At 39.3% G+C, this 17,685-nt stretch overlaps 1 protein-coding gene across 1 annotated transcript in view; it reads right to left on the bottom strand.

Annotated features, from left to right (window-relative positions):
• The window catches only part of NCKAP5 (NCK associated protein 5), a 362,852-nt gene extending 349,093 nt beyond the window's left edge, over positions 1–13,759 (bottom strand). Inside the window, exon 1 of the mRNA XM_048953741.1 lies at positions 13,635–13,759. The gene's annotated coding sequence lies outside the window, so the exon portion shown is untranslated. The remainder of the gene's footprint in view (positions 1–13,634) is intronic.
• Between the last annotated feature and the right edge of the window lie 3,926 nt (positions 13,760–17,685).

Below are 17,685 nucleotides of genomic sequence, written 5' to 3'. Positions count from 1 at the left end.
AGATTTATCAAAACATGAGCAGAAAATAAACTTTCAATCTATGTAAATCCTGAGACTACAGCTCTGAGGTTCTGTTTTTCTTTTTAGCACAAAATGAACAGTACTTGTAGAGGTAGCTTCACTGAGAACACTAAATCTTAAATAAACATTAAAGGATAAATATTGGGGGATTTTGACACCCTTTCCAAAGTTACCACATGGATTTTACCCCTTCCTGCTTCCTGCTTTCCTCTCAATAATCCCAAAAGGAAATCTATAGTTCCTTACTGGACAAGAATGCAAAAATATTCCAATCCTCTTTTTGGAGAACAATTTCCAGGGTGCTGCTGAATATCCAAATTACCAAAAACCCACAGGACCAGATGGCACCGTGTGTGACAGGAAACATCCACACTTTGTGCTCCACAAATTCTGCTTGCCAAGAGATACCACAGTAATTTCCAGGCACTGCGGGGTATTAAGAGTTAACACAACATCAGAGAATGAACAATTATATAATATACAAGCTGTCAATCAGATATTGGAAATGGACTATGAAGATGTCATTGTAAGTGCATGTACTTATAGCTAGAGACCACTTTAAGCAGTCGAGTGTGACTTACACATGCTGCAGCCGTCACACACACAGGCTTTGACATTCAGGACCCTATGTGTACTGTCAGCTGAAGAAATTTCTAGTTATTTGCTATTTTGTAGATTTGTAAATCACGTAAATGCTCGTATTATTACCATGTGCTCTGACAGTTTGTATCAGCAGATCATCTCAGAAGAACTCTATGATGAATTATTGATAGTCTCTCATATAGCTGGAAAACATTTATTTGAAAATCAGGCTCCTGTGATACAGAATCTGCTTCTTTCCTATCTCAAGATCGACCCTAATGTAAACTATAACATACAACAGATTAAAGAATATATAGCCTAACTCTCAATTCATGTACTCATTTTTATCATTTAATGGTTCCCATAAAGATTGTTTATTATTGATGTGAAATGCTGGAACCAAAATATCCTGTAGCTGGAAATTGGAAGTCTCAGTGACTGAGTCGGTGCGACTCTTTTGGCCTCCTCTCAATGTTTTATTTCTTCTATTGAATAAACAAACAGCCCCATTCTGTAATGACAAAGCAAGCCAGGATTTTCCCATATTGTTTTGACAGATGTTGTCAGGAACTGATTACAAAAAGCTGTATACCTAGAAGATATTTACTACCGTGATTTTCCACAATGTAACTGAACTACATGCAGAATAAACTAATGTCATAGGAAGCTGTGCTAATGAAAAGCCTCTGACTATGAAAATTAAACTGCAAAATAACTTCTCCAGCAGTAGTAAAATCTATTTTTAAAGGTGTTACAGGAGAAAAAAAAAAAATAGTGGTATTTGTTACGTTGTTCTAACAGGACACAAAAGACTGATGGACATGAAAGGACCGCTTACAAGAATACCCCAGCTCCGCTGAAGCACCTCACAGGAAAAGATCTGATCTTTCTCCCAAGGTCCCGTTGCTCAGACCTCTCCATGAGAACGGCCAGACCAGCCTCTAGCTGAATGCTACTTAGCTCAGTACATTTAGTCAGCATTTAGTCTATCAATGCTTTTGTTCTCTGTTTTCTCTGTTGGAAAATGCATCAAAGTCGCTGGGGTTCAATTATAACCAATTATTTTAAAGGTTTTTCTGGGTTTTGTGTCACAGGATGCTTGAAGAAGGATGCTGTTTGATTGACCATATTAGTGCAATATTTAAAAAGTAACAAACACAAGCAGACTGCTGCTCTAATACAACAAATACAGAACTGTGAAACAAAATTATTTTTTGTTATCAGGTGTTATTGCCAAATGGAAGACCCCAGACACCGTAACATCAAGAGACTCCCTTTTGAACATTATTTTTCCAGTCCATAGGCCCCCCAATAGCTCTGACATTTACTTGTGAGATAAGAAGGCACAATTAAGTATCAAGAAGACAATAATCTTTTGAAGAGAAAATGAGACCTACTAGATAGGGAGCATCACAGTGAGGATATTTTCATCACAGCAAGGGTATTTACACCAGCAGGTTTGCACAGGCAACAGGTGTTTTTGCAAGCCCAGGTGACTAATATTTCTGGAAATTAAACTCATGAGTGTATGACTGCCAAAAGAGATATCTCATCACATCATTCTGTCTGGGCAGAAAGAAGAGATGCACTACAGTCAGAAGCATTTCTCGCTAGTATTCCTCTAGATTCTGCACAGCCACAGAAATAAACGTGCACATATGTAGGTACACATGCAAGTTACACATAAGGCTGAAAAACAGGCTGAAAGGACATCAGTAAAACACAGTGTACCTTTACAACAACTGAGCACTTGTGCAGTTGGTTGGAATAAGACTGTAATATTACATGAGCCAAAAGACCTCAAAAGCTTAAGTGATTTTATGTTTTCACCACTGCTCTGATAAGACTTCCTTCAATGGAAAAAGAGAGGACTTTAATTACCTGTGGAAACATTATTTGACAGCTTTTCTTTGTGTTCAGGTAATTGCATGTTAAACAAGTCCAAACCTGAGAATTTTGCAATTTTTCTATTTAGAAGTGATTATTATGATTATTTAGGCTGTTCTGGTCACCTTCAGCACTCTGCATGTGATGACAGCAATGCAAACCGTAACTAGCACATGAAGAAAAGATGCCAAGGAACTGGAGCAAATCAAAAAGAAAGGAGAATTTCAGCCAGACTGACATGTACAAGCACTTTCTTGAATGGTACATGGCTAGAGTGAGAGACAGGATGAGCTCTGATGGAGTTCCTTTCAATTAGAGGGGTAAGGACAATAGGGCATAGCATTGCTCATTACACCATGATCTTCCAAATGCATCATACATAAATAGCAATTTCAGCAGAAGCACACAAACTGGCTAAATGTGTTTCATCCAGAGGCTGATTGCATAAGTGCTGATTCCAACCAAAAAGCCACACATCCAGCCATCAGACATTAGTTGTGTGTTACCCAGCGCAATCCATCTCACACAGTACACCACGTGGCAGGGCCCAGCTTTCCCTTTCCCATGCATCCTAAACTGTACAACAGGAGCAGACACCTAAATTGACTGCCTCCACCTATTGACTCTACCTAATTGATGCATCCATTAAAATTTCCTGTGCTTCACACAGCTCTCTGTGGATTCATTTCATATCCGTGTTACTTTACTTCTATGAAGTTGCCATTTGAAATTATTTTAAGCATAATATTTACAGTATTAATACAATAAGAAATGTTACTGCTGAGGGATTCCAATTTTGACTGTTGAAATTATTTGGTCCAATCATTTACGGCAGTAAATAAATGTTATGAAACCTCATGGAGAAACTATTATCCAAATTACTGAACAAAAACAAAAAAGCCTTTATTATGTTCCAGGAATGCACTTCTGGCAGAGAAAATAACATTTATATACAATGTCTTTTTATAGATTAGTCAAGGGAAAAAATGACTGCATTGATGTTCTGCAAACTGGAAGGATTTTTCTTGCCTGAAGAATTACAAGTGACATCAGTTTTTATAATATCTAAGAAGAATAGAATATACTTTGTTGAAAGAATTCCCGCTTTTTTTTATTCTGCTAAGTTGTGTTTCTGAGACAAACTTTCCCATTGTTTATTGTTTGGTCAGTTGAGAATGCGGTGAACATAAAGAAAAACTGTTTCAAACTCTAAAATATTTTTCCTGAATAATTATTATTTTCTCTCAAGTAGGGCAGAAAAATGACCCTACTGAGATCTGTGGATAGCATTTGCTGGGGAACCAAAGCTCTACTTTGAGTGTGTAAAATAAAATTGTCCATGAGGTCTCAGCTGAGCATTCTCAGAGCAGTTTTTCCTGAATCATGTAGGTTATAACAATCCTCTTCAGTGGCCAAAAATATTGCTCAGAAATGTAAGCAGTTAAGTCCTCAGGTTCTGAAGAGGAAAACAGTCCATGAGATTTTCCCAAGGTGCTGTGCAAAATGCAAACTGTTGTATAGTAAGGAACCAACGTGGTGGAATTTTGTGGTGAATCTGTAGGGAAGTCCACTTGTTCTCTTCTCCATTACTATTAACAAGCAGAGCTGCAAACTACCTTAAAGGTGGTCTCCAACCCATTAACCAAATTCTCAGGAAAAAAATAATGAAGATCTTTCTGACACAGGGAATCTGGTTTCTCAAACAACAAGAACAAAACTTCCTATGTAACAGTTCTTCCCATGTAGTAATAAGAAGGACGAATTTCCACTTCACCAGTTTAAATTCTCATAAAAATAGTTTATTATGGCACATTTTTACTAGCAAGGAAATCTGGTTTTGTTTATCCATTCTTTTAGATTGCTGTTGGTACTCTGCTTGTGATAAAATCATGATTGCATAGAAGACAGCAGAAGTATCCTTACTATCATCCTCTCAAATCAAAAGCCCTACAGATGATAAAGGCCCACTGCAGTGTCATCACACCTTTAAGAACAAATGCATACAATCTTAGTATCCTCTGTGAAGTATCAGCAGGATTTCAGAGCCAAATTTATTATGCAGCTGTCCACCTAGTGAGGGATGTCACACAAAATGACTTTGTATTTTTTTTTTTTTTTAATTAAGAGGAACACTTGACAAGAGACGAGCAACACAGTTGACTGCAACTTCAGTAGGCATTCCATACACCACTGTTCTACATGAGACAGAGACCAGCAGCTTCATAAAATCAGCGTTCATTTCTGGAAGTCCTTTTGCAAAGCCAAGGTTGTAGTACTTCAAAGAAAATGACTGCAACTGTCAAAAGGCAGGAATACATTCATCTTTCGAAGAAGTTCTATGAGAATGACAGTCATTGCAGGAAGCAAAATTATTTAAGAGCTTCATAGTCAGAAATAGGGTGATGTTGGTTTTGCTAAAGCACAAGCACTTAACTAAGACAATGTCACTTTGTCTTATTTTGGTTTTTGTTTTATTAAACTTTGCCTTTGTCACTCGTGTGACTTCTGGCCAATCATTTGCTTGTTTGCCTTTCTGGTTCACTCTGCAACTTCCTCACATAGAAATAGCCTTTTCCCCCAACTCAGTAGATTCCGACAGTTGGGATGTCAGTGCCAGGAGCAAGACAGCAGTAGCAACATGGGTCCTATCACAACAGACTCTGTTACAGAGCCTGTCCCCATCCTTCTTATAGCCACCCTTTAAAGACTGAAACGCTGCCACCACGTCAATTCTCAGCTTTCTCTTCTCCAGGCTGAGCAGCCCCAGCTCTCTCCTTGTAGAGGAGGTTTCCACTCCTTGGATAATTTTTGTGTTCCTCTTCTGGATGTGCTTCAACAGGTCAACATCTTTCCTGTACTGAGGACTCCTCATATGGACACATTATTCCAGGTGAGGCCTCATCAGTGCAGAGTAGGATAGGATCCCTTCCCTCATCCTACTGGTCACACCTCTTCTGATGCAGCCCAAGATACCATAGGTTTTTTGGGCTGTGATGGTACATCACTAGCTCATTTCCAGCTTCCCATCCACCAGTACTCCCACATCCTCTTTGGCAGGGCTGTGCTCCATCCTTATGTCTCCCCAGCTTGCGCTGATAGCAGGGGTTACCACGACCCAGGTGCAAGACACTGAACTTTGATTTACTGAACCATCTTATGGCATCATAAAAAGTTACAAGGTTGGTCAGGCAGGACCTGCCCGTGGTGAAGTCATGTTGGTTATCCCCTATCACATCCCTCTCTTCCATATGCCTTAGCATACCTTCCAGGAGTATCTGCTCCATGATCTTCTCCTGTACTGAGGTGAGGCTAACAGGTCAGTAGTATTAAGAGGTAATTTAAGACTCATTTTCTCTGCTCTTCTTCCACTTCCCTCCTGTTGTTTTTTACTTGTGCATGATGGAAATAGCTTTGTAGCAGTTAAAAAATAAAATCTAAAAAAATGCTCCACTTCATTGTCCTAGCACATAGATAGCCTCTTGCTGCTTATTATTATTATTATTACAGTTATACTTTTATAGAAAATCTCTCTTTGCTCACAGTACAACTGCGTGAAACTTTAAGCAGTCAATCAAAGAAATATGCCATTAACAGATCCTCCATGGTGAAGTAGAGGTTAGCACAGATGAGGTGGAAGGCAATCTTAAAGAGCCAATATCAATGATGTATTGGATGCTGGCCGAACTGTAGCATATGCTTCAAAGCGCTGGACAGATGTTAGAAGTACCCCTAGCTTGATCTGAACACAACCTGTATGTTGCACAACAAAGTGTGATATTCCCCAGAGAAACTTCCATATGTTTCGCTCTATCCTATTCAAATGCACAAAGAATCCATCTACAGGCTCTTAGTTTCAAAATCATTCTATCGTGGTCTCCTGAGGTGACCAAACACAGTACAGGCAGACTTGTTTGCTGTTTTCATAAAGCTCCGTTAGCGAGAGTCAGTCAATAAAATATACTTTCAGGTTTTACTGTCAATAATGATACAATGTCTGCATCATACACAATCACAAAGCACTTTACAACATCTTAGTTCACAAAGCAGCTGTAAATGCACATCCAACCCATACGCAGACAGCCATGCAGCGCTGAGTATAGACAGGATGTGCCCTGCAATCATTGTTCCTGTCATCTGCATAGCCCATGTGAGCCTTCCCCTTCCCTGATGAATGCATGCACAACAAAAGGAAGAAGGATTTCCTGCAGGAATTTGTAAGCCATAACATTTCATACATAGATATTCCTTGCAAAATGTATTTCTAAGTTATAAGAGTGCACAAGTACTGATATTCATGTGAAAAACTAAGTATCACATTATTGAAAATAAGGAGTTAGCAATAAAAATGACAAAAGAAAAAAAAATTACTGTGTTTCTCCACAGAAGCATCCAGGAAGTACAAAATAATTTTCAAAATTTAACCTGCACTGGCAATCATAACAATATCTGTTCCTTGAACTTCTCTATCTTGGAGAGCGAAGCTGAGGTTAAAAATGTTGTTTTGAACGCGAATGCATTTTGATCCCCATTGCAGCAGCCTCCTTATATGCAAGCCTTTACAGTGGGTCAGTTTCTTTTTCATCTGTATGTAGCCTTTCTAAACTGAAAAGTAGACTCTAAATACAGTATTGTTTTGTTAGTGTCCATGCATATAACCCCTACAGGAACAGAGGGGTTAGAGTGGAAAAAGTAGAAACTACACAGCTACTATTATTTTCTCTGGAAGGGTGACTTGGAAAGAAAAAATGAGTTGGCTTTTCCTTTAGGACTAGCCACAGATCTGAGCCACTGTGGACAAAAGTTTGGAGCATAGAACTAAATTACTTCTCTTCCAACAAATTAAGGAAATAAAAGCAGGTTCTTCCTTGGAGCAGTCAAATTTATACAGATCAGAGTCTGGAGACATAGCCTAGCCCTACAGAAACAGAGCTCTCAGTAAAGAGAGTTTCAGCTCTCAGTCCAGCTGCCCTAAATGGAGGGAATTCTCCTGGGCTGATGTGACAAAGACAGCATTCATGGGGCTACCACAGAAGTCTCATAAAAATTACCCCGAGTTCCTGCTTGGCATCTTCTACCACAGAATAATGAAAAGGGAGAACTCCTTGACTTTGGACAGGAAAATGACCTTAGTCCTGTAGGCAGGATGTAGGTTCAAAGGAATAATTTCAGCAAGGTCCAGGATCCACTATCCCCGTGAAGCTTGGCTACATACTGATAACCAAAGGCCTTCAAAATTCATTTAACTGAGATGCCCTTATTTATCAATCTTAATTGATAGTTTTACTGCAACAAGATTCGACTTCTAGGCTACTGCACTGAACTGCACGACTCTGGATAGCTGAACTACTGTTATCATTAGAATCACTTTCTAGCAAGGAAAGAATGGTTGGCAACTTCACTGTAAGCATGACAATTTTACTGCTTGGGTGAAAGGCTAGGGAGTTGTCTCTTTTGCCACCAACAAACTGTGTAAGCAACTTTGAGAGGACTTGTCTTCTCAGCTTATCCACAAGCTCTCAGACAGATAGCGTGAGATTTTCAATGAACACTTTAAAGACTAGAAATTAAGAGCTAGATTCAACACTTGGTGAAGCTCTGTAGAGAGATGGCTACCAGAGAGCGTACAGCTTCTAGATTTTGAAGAACAACTGAACCAGCCTTGCCAATCTCATAATCTGTGTAATTAAAAGATAGCTCTAGGTTTATCTGTTATTGTGGCTACCCATCATCTCCCTTCTGACATCAAACCATAAAAGGAAAAATAAAGAAGTTTGTCTAAGACCTAGCTGCACAAATAGTAACAATTACTCAAACAGTAGAGATTTCCTGCAATCACAGAACAGAATCATAGAATCACCAAAGTCGGAAAAGACCTCTCAGATCATCCAGTCCAACCGTCCACTTAACACCAATATTTCCCCACCAAATCACATTTCTTATTACATCTAAATATATTTTTAACACCTTCCTGGGCAGCCCATCCCACCATCTGATCACTCTTTTGGAGAAGAAATTCTTCCTAATATTCAAATTGAACTGCCTTTGGTGCAACTTGAGGCCATTTCCTCTAGCCCTTTATGTGGGACAGGGACTTCCACCTCACCACAACCTCCCTTCAGGTAGTTGCAGAAAGTGATAAGGTTTCCCTGAGTTTCCTCATCTGCAGACTGAACAATCCCAGTTTCCTCAGCCACTCCTCATAAGACTTATGCTCTAGACCCTTCACTTATGCTCTAGACACCAGCTTCACTGGATATACTCCAGGGCCCCAGTGTCTTTCATGTAGTAAAGAGCCCAAAACTGAACACAGTGCTCACAGTTTGGCATCATCAGGGCTGAGTATAGAGGGATGATAACTTCCCTGCTCCTGCTGGCAACACTATTTCTTATATAAGCCAGGGTGGCACTGGCATTCTTGACTACCCAGGCACACTGCTGACTCGTGTTCAGCTGAGGGTTAATCAACACTCCTAGGTCTGTTTCCTCTACACAGTCTTCCAGCCACTCTGTCCCAGTCCTGTAGCGTTGCCTGGAGTTGTGGCCAAAGTCCAGGACCCAGCATTTTGTCCTGCTGAACTTCATCCCATTGGCCTCAGCTCAGCAATCCAGCCTGCCCAGACCCCTCTGAAGGGCCTTCCCACCCCCAGGCTGATCAACACTTCTTTCCAACTTGGTGTCGTCTGCAAACTTACTGAGGGTGCACTCAATCCCCTCACCTAGATCATCAATAAAGATAGTAAACAGGACAAGTGCCATCCAGACTCTATCCTTTAGCTCTTCCACTGTCAGAAGGCGTAGCTACTTAAATGTTACCTTAGTATTTCTTCTCTTTCTCTACGCATCACACAACCACTGTATTTGGAAATTATCCATTCTTCCAACAATTTGCCTTCCAATTTCATTACACGAGATCCAACATAAATACTAACCAAATCAATGACTGATCCAAATAATGGCAAAATTATTTTTTTTTAAATCCCACAGAAACAGGAATCCAAGAGCTGAAGCCCCAACAGACCTTGTTTTGCAACAGCAAACATGTCCAAAATGCAACAATACTCCCTATTTTGGCTTTAAAATATCCCTAGAAAGGGATATGGGATTTTTTAATTGTCCTTTACAAGTAAATTACTAATATGATACAACTGAAAAGAACGGATCATCTCTTCTGATGAAGAAACACATGTGCAATTGTACTTTCTTTCAGCAAACTCTCTACAAACACACAGATGCTGTAGTTGTAACTGCTTTCACTTCTCAGGTCCCAAGATTATAAGAAGGCTATCAGACAGCTTTGTTGCAAATGAAAAATTCTATTTTATTATCACCAACAGATTTTCACTTTCAATCTGGAAAACAAGCACTGTCATTTTGGCTTGTTTTTCAAGATGTTCTTTTCCAAGCTGTTCATACTCTGAGCATGACTCTCAGTTCACTCATAACTTTCAAATGCACTGCACATCACTGCAATGTGAATTGTCTAATGGAGGACTTCTACTGACACAGGGTTTTGCATGGAACATGACTCAGGCCAGCCCATGCAATTACTTTTCAAAGTTCATTAGAACCTACCAGCACAACTGGCCCTTCCAGAGCTTCCAAGGACACTGCAGTGCAAATTTAATGTTTGCCATGCTTTACTACAACAGTCTGGATTCATATCTAACAAGTACTCTGAAATTATTCTTACCTTGCTCAAGTGAATAAAATAAATAATTCATTTCAAAATTCAAAACAACATGATTTCAAAGATAACAGAAATGAATACAAAAATCAAACACAGATACTTCCTGCATCTTTCTGACCCTGCCAATCCACCTAATGGTCTGCTAGATACTGACAGCTGAAGATCCACTTCATACAGAAACATTTCTGGTTTGACTGCATTCATGGCAGAGAATCTAAACTCGAGGATCTTGCTTCCCTTTCCTCTCTGTCACTCTTTGAAAGCCATACACACATTTTCAATCATTTGTCTCTTCCCTCAAGATTTCCTAATTCCTAATTGACTTGTGAATAGAGTTTGAGCCTTCCCTGGCATCAGTTCTGTCATCAGCATGACCAGAAGTTATTAGCACATGCTCAGAGCATGGAATCAGCTCAGGAGCCTTCCAGCATTTGGCAAAGCTCTATACAGACCATCAGATCTTTGCCTGATGGTGCAAAATGGTTACCTACCAACCTTAGCTCATTGTGTGTGCGCTGCACTACTGCCTTGTGTTTGAGCACAGACACATTCTGGAGTGATGATGAGCATGAGAAGAAAGAAATACTGAAGCTATTGGGGCTAACACGGGGCAACATCACCCTCAGGCCAATATCTTCATTTGCACATCAGCTCCTTAATATTGTACATGAGTCACTATTAATATAAGAAGCAGAGACATCTATGCTCAGAGCTACAAGAAAATACATGAACGTGGCGGGGAGAAATCCCCCCCATCCAAGTAAAAAGACTTTTCCTAGTAGCTAAGGTCTACTAAATTGAGTGATACAGCCATCTTCATCCACTAATCAGCTTTTCTTCTGCTTCTGTCCTCCCTTCTCTGAGTGTGGGAGTATGTTGCATGTTCTGCAAAATTATGATAGGAACAGTAAATCCTAAGTAAAATGAATAGATGTTTTCATGCAGAAACCAAAGAGTGCTCTGCTTTTCAGAAAAACAGAATAGCCGTTCTCTAGTCCTATGGGCAGTATAATCATTACTGACTCCATCCTAGTCTTAATAACGTAGATCAAATTGTTCAGATACCCAAAGATTTCAGTCTGATCTGCCAAAGATATGAAGTAGTAGTGGCTATGGCTGTAGTAGAATCACTGAGTAACACCACCCAGGGGAACGCCCCAGAAAAGTTCTCATCTGTTTGCCGTCATAAATTATCCTGATCCTTTAGTTGGGACTCACGTAACTTTCCCCGTGGAGTCACACCAAAGTTATACAGCTTTTCAGCAAGTCATTCTGTGGGAAAGCCCAACAAAAATCCACCTGTTGACAGAATTAAAGGTCTAATATCCAAGGAAACAATCCAGAAAGCCAGCTTTCCAAAGGATATTTAACCCCAGGGAGGCCTAAAAAACTTTTAATATTCCCAACATATTTCCTTAACACCTGTGTAGAAGCACACTGCTGTTTGGAAAGTGCCACATGTGGCCCCACCTCAGTTTCAGCCAGCTCCAGGGACCAGGCAGCAGCGCCCATGGGACAGTGAGCTCCCTGAAGAGATGCTTGCTCTGTGTTTAATTAGGCAGCAGAGAAGGCTCTGATTTGCAAGCAGCTGAAGCCCAGACAAACGCTGGTACAATGAGCTCAAGAAGGAAATACAGAAGTACTGAAACATGCTTTTCATCTTACTGTACACTTGCTAAGCATCCCTCTCATTTTCCTGGCAGTATATTAGCCGAATCACTGGACCTAGGAGATACATCCATCACTGCATGTGGGAAAAGTACAAAATGAAAATGCAGGAGAACCTAGATTGATTTTTTTTATTTATGCTCAGTCAAGATCATTTAAGGTGGAGGCTTAGTCTGAAGTAAGTTTTGCCATTGCTGGCCCTGACGGTCCATCAAAAAGACTAACAGCCCACTTTTTGGTGAGTCTCTACTCATTTATTGCCCTCCTCATCCCCCACACCATTTATTCTGCAGATTTGTTTAGAGAAGGTTTACTTGGCATTCTGTAATAAAAATTTACATATATAGCCCTATTTGTTTGCAGATCCCCAAAGCACCCCGAATAGGCAGTTTGCTAAAAGTCACATAGCATACAAAAATAATTTCTATTAGTAGTAGCAATCTATTGTGGTCATAACTGCTTTGGTCTAAAACATTCCTTTATGGTCAGCTATTCTTTGCACTTCCTTCTGTACTCCTATTGCCTTTAGACTTGTATCAGATCTTCCACACTATTACAGATGAAGTGTTGCTATAACTTGTGTGTGCATAATTCATGTCACTTAGTCATAAAGACTGCAGATACTTTGTATTTTACATATCATGTGTACTTCGTGTACATACACACACAGTATATATTTCCTTAATACTTATTGCAATTAAATACACACTGACCCCAGTTTTGTGACCAACCAGTGATGTGTAGGACTTAGCCAAACAAAGTAGTTTCAATCTATTACACAGCTTTTCCTCCCTGAATAATTGCTATTGGCAAAGGGTACCTCACAAAGAAAACCAAGCGGTCAATTTAAAGATTTTTTATGTTGAGTCTCTTGAATTTCATTGCTTTTAACTGCATTAATTTTAACAGTATAAGTGTATTCATATTTAAGCCTCGTGATAAATGCTCTTTTAAAATTAATTTCATAATTTACTTGACATCAATTTTGGCATACGTTTACCTCATGAGCATGTATTCTGTCCTACTTACACATTAACAATTAACAAGACATATTTAACTGTCCCCTTCCTGCTGCAATATGATCCATCACTACAAAATTTGCAGGAGCCTTCACTCATAGTTAACAAGCACGGAATCAAAACAGACTGAGCATAATACATTGGAAGAGGAGGTAAGTACAAATTTCACATGAATTCACATGAATTTCATAAGATAAAACAGCACAATCCATAGAAGGAAATGCAAGCTCTGTAAGACATTTCAATCAGAAACTGAGATAATATGAAAAATTTTCATTCACCTAATTTCAACTACTTGCTAAATAATAAATGGGTAAAGAAAATATTCTGATAAAACTTTAACCTTAAAAAAAATTACTTTGAGCCACATATGAAAATCTTGTTTGCATTTCTCAAATCAGCACAATGATCAGCAAAATCAAACTTCATAAAGGCATATTAAAAGCAGCAAACTTTGAAGCCTTGCTTTCAACTTTGTATGGCAAATGCAAGCATGACCATAACATGTCAAGCAAGTACCAACATTTGAACACAGGTGTACATTTGTGCATACATCGAACACAGCATCAGCAGTGACTGTGCACAGCCTCTTGTGGGTAGAGTCAGTCACCTACTGCACAGCTCATTTTATCTGAAAGCTGAGCTTTCTCCTGAAACATGAGGTTAAATTGAAAGTGTTAATGGCTTCTTTCAGAGCTACTAACTGTAAACTTCTTTAGAACAACATTTAAAACATTAAACAACAAAAAAAAAACTCTCTCCTTACTTACAAGGCAAAGCAGAAAAGGAAGGTCATTCATGACACCCAATTCACTGTGTTCTGTTTCATTCTGTAAATATTATAGTGCTAATGAAAAAATATAATGTCTGAGGTTCTCAGATCTTCCGTCAGAGTTTTAATCACTGGCTTCCCAAGAAGGGGTTTAACAAATACCACAGTGTTCTGTCAATATTTGTATGCAGCACCACGTAGGGCAAGCTGCCAAACTTGCATGGTTTAAAGAGCCAAGGGTAGAAAACCGACACCCTGACAAACACACTCCCTGCTTTGTCTGTGTTAAGGTGGTGCTAAAAGTGTCATCTTTGCCGCTGACTGCACTTTAGGATAACTTTGTTTGATTGCTTTCCTTCTACAGAAACGCATTATTTAATAATGTTGTTCCCCAGACTTCAGGGATTTGTTTCATGCCCAAACGTTTCTTATGCAATTATAAGCCTTTTGCTTTCCACCAGCTGCACTTTAAATGTATTTTAATTGGCTGGAATTTCGAAGGAATCCATTTGGCAGTCATTTACATTTGAAGCACGCCCCTAGCAGCTGAAACAGGCCCCAGAAGCAACCCGATTACTTCATCAAAAGAAACTGCCTGAATATCGTTGACTCCTACATAACTACAGTGAACTCCATTATATAGGTGTGGTGATGCAATTAATAATTCCCTGCTACATTTTAGCTTATCCTAGGAGTGCAAAGCATTCCAAATTGAGAAATTCAGACTGTCCTGCAGATTTACAGCACTCAGCATTAGTTTTCAAACATTGCTGTGTTTCCAGAGGCCTTTCTTGTGCTTTTTCCATATCTGATTTAAAGCAGTAAGAGGAAATAACAATGCTATGATTGTTTCTGTGCTTGCAGCACATCAAAAATGTTACCAGCTGTATTTTTGCATGTAGCATTATTTTAAACGCTTCTAAAGCATTAGTTATTCAAGGTTCAAAGTATAAAGTCACTTTAATTTGTCACATTATTTTTGGTTTCCTATGTGTGTGAAGCCAACTTTGCAGACATTTGATTTAGTGTTGTACATTCATCCTACTCTGCAGTTTGTAATGCAGAGGTTGAGGAGCTGACAGCAGTAGGGAGAGCCACCAGTAGTTACTTAGAAAAAAGAATGGGAAGACATTAATGAGAGAACCACAAGAATTCACACTTTAAATTGCAATATTTAGGCTGAACATAGCAACATTAAGAAGTCAGACTTAAAAACAGAGAGACATTCCAAGTGACTCTGGTTGAACAAATGGTATCTGAAAAACCCAGAGCTCTGCAGTCCATGAAAGCTCCTGTGAAATTGGAACTGCTTGAGAGTTCACTTATCATCAGCGTACCACAGAGGATGAGGGAGCGAAAGAAAAGGGATTATTCCCTAGCTGATGTACAATGAGAACTGTTTTCTACATTTAAAAGGTGAATAGTTCTTGAAGTGAAGTTATGACAATACTTGCCGCCTACAGAGAAAAGCAGCATTTCAAGTGCATTGTACGAGAAGGAGAAGGATTAATGCCACAGAGAGAGACCATTATACCACAAAAGGGTTGCATATTTTAATAATTTGTCTCCAACCAGCTCTAGAAATTTCCACAGTTAACTGGCTTACACTCTTTAGAACTGCAAACCCTCGGTGCACTGAGGTCTTCAGGGAACTTACTGGAAATACGACTTGGGGAAAAGAGAAAAAAAAGAAATAAAAGAAAAAAAACCAACTTGCAGAAATAGTCAAAACAGATGATAGTGTATGAGAAGCCTTATCATTTGTTACCTTTTAACTACCTCATGACACTTCACTGAGAGGCTCAAGCAGCTATCCAGACTCTCCACATTGTTATGGTAACCCTATAGACTACAGTCACTTCATGCATTTCATCCGCAAATACCGTTATGACATACAGAGTGATTCTTGTCTTCTCCTTTTGAAGGCACAATACCTATGACCAAAATACAACATCAATCCAGCTCCTCAGTGCCTTCCTTCATTAGGTCATGTATTTATAATTGTCTATAATTAACCCATGCAAAGACTTGGGCTACAACACAGGTTAGAGCCAACTCAGGCTAACAGCTGAAGAGTGCTAGGAAGTAGTTTAAGTATGTGAAAGCCAAAGAGAACAGGAGTGGAGGTTTCAATCCAAACTTTTTACCCTTATCTGAGCAGAAGGGCACCATTCACCTTTATCTCATCTGTTGCTGCCAAAACAGATGTCAAAACTCCCAACAAGTTCAAAAGATAATATGGATGAAAGAGGAAAAAAGGAATTTCAGTGATTTCAGCCAGAAGTGAAAAGGAGATTGAAGATCATTACCAGCAATGAGAACTCCCTATAATTAAACATTTTCATAAATCCTTGCAAACTTTGCAGTTTTGCCTATGCAACTTCATGTATTTATTTTAAAATACAAGCAGCATTCCTGATAAATCTGCAATAGTGCAAATATCTGAGGACACGTCAGTGTGCGCGGTGCAGCAGATGACAAGAAGCTGCAGATGGGATGGGTAATGGCAGCGTGTGAGAGCCAGCCTCATCCTGCTTCCTCCTGCAGGCCCCAGCCCTTAGAAGCAGAAAGGTCGGGGCTCCATTCATGCTGTCACTCCGGGAATCCCAGCCGTTGTCACGGGCTGCCATGAAGCCTCGATGTGCCACTGATTGTTATAAGACATGGAAGACAATTGGACATTATTTAGCTTCAGTATCTATCTTTACTATTATTTAAATCTGAGACACTGGCAAATGTTTCCAAAGAAACAGTACTGGTGTGATGTTCAATAGACGGGAACTGATTTATTTGCAGGACTCATGTGAGATTCAAGTCACAGCCACAATAAGCCTCTGAAAAGCTGTACACTAAACTGATTTTCTGGTAACAGTTTCACAAGAAAACTCTTGCATTGACAAAACTTAAGCATATGGAACATTTACTATTAAGACAGTTATGAGCCCTAAGCACAGAGAAAAGGAAAAGCATTACTTTGAAATTTCAGAAACTATTAAAAAAGAATAGAGAGAGAAATAAGGGTGCTATCAAAGGAAAGATAATCAATCCTTCAGAAGCAGAGACATCAAGCAGTAAAGAATGCTTCCACCATGACTAATGGCAATTCTCTGCTGCCTTCCTTCCCTAGCTGATGTTGGCATTGAGCTGGACAAGAGCAAAAAAGAACATTACAGTATTACACACAAACAAAAATGAACTGTGGTGAAGGGGAAGCCCCACAGTGAATGGAAAGATAGTTTTCTCTTATGCAAATACTATGCATCAATGAAACAGTTTCCAGTCAAACAGAACCATCTTGAAGAGATATATAGAGCTATTAGTGTAACTGATGTCTGGTTGGAAACGAAGGAGGTGAGGTGGATGAGAACCCAAGCTTGGGGGATTTAGTAAAACAGCAGCTCAGCAGAATCCCAGTGAAACACACGTGAAGAATGATATCTCAGAAGATTTAAGACAATTGTCATCAGATATTTATGCTTGAAATCAGAAGGCTAAAATAGTTAAATAACGCTTTTTACAGGCTTTTAAAAATGGGTGAAAATACCAATCACTCGATTATTTTTTCTAGAATCAAGACATTGCCCATTTAAAATGCAGTGAAGGCAAATAATTGGACTCACCCTGGTCCTAACTGAGGAGGGCAAGCCGAAGACAAATCATAGCCTTCATACTCACTATGTCATAAAACATACAGAGCTTATAATCTACCGTTTTCTGCCTGCACTTCTTCCTTCTGCATACTTCAAGATTTCCAAACCTGGGCAAGCAAGAGTAGAACAGCAGACAATGGCTTACCGTATTCTCCTAAGCATCGTCGCACGATGACACAGTACACACACAACTTCACTATGGTGTGCTGTATGGGGCAGGATATATTTTTATGAAAACACATTTCTTTCTCTGACCTCTTGAAATCTGATTCTATAGATGAAGAAACTCATTCATAAAGAAGCTACATCCAATTCAACCCTGTGATTTCTATGTGGTAGACTTTCCAAAGACCTTATAAAAAAATATGAAACTCATAGCATGGATGCCAGATCCTTGGC

Source organism: Lagopus muta, chromosome 8 (genome assembly GCF_023343835.1).
Source record: "Lagopus muta isolate bLagMut1 chromosome 8, bLagMut1 primary, whole genome shotgun sequence".
Taxonomy (NCBI): Eukaryota; Metazoa; Chordata; class Aves; order Galliformes; family Phasianidae; genus Lagopus; species Lagopus muta.
The sequence above is the reverse complement of the archived record's forward strand: the minus strand, read 5'-3'. Positions and strand labels throughout refer to the sequence as shown.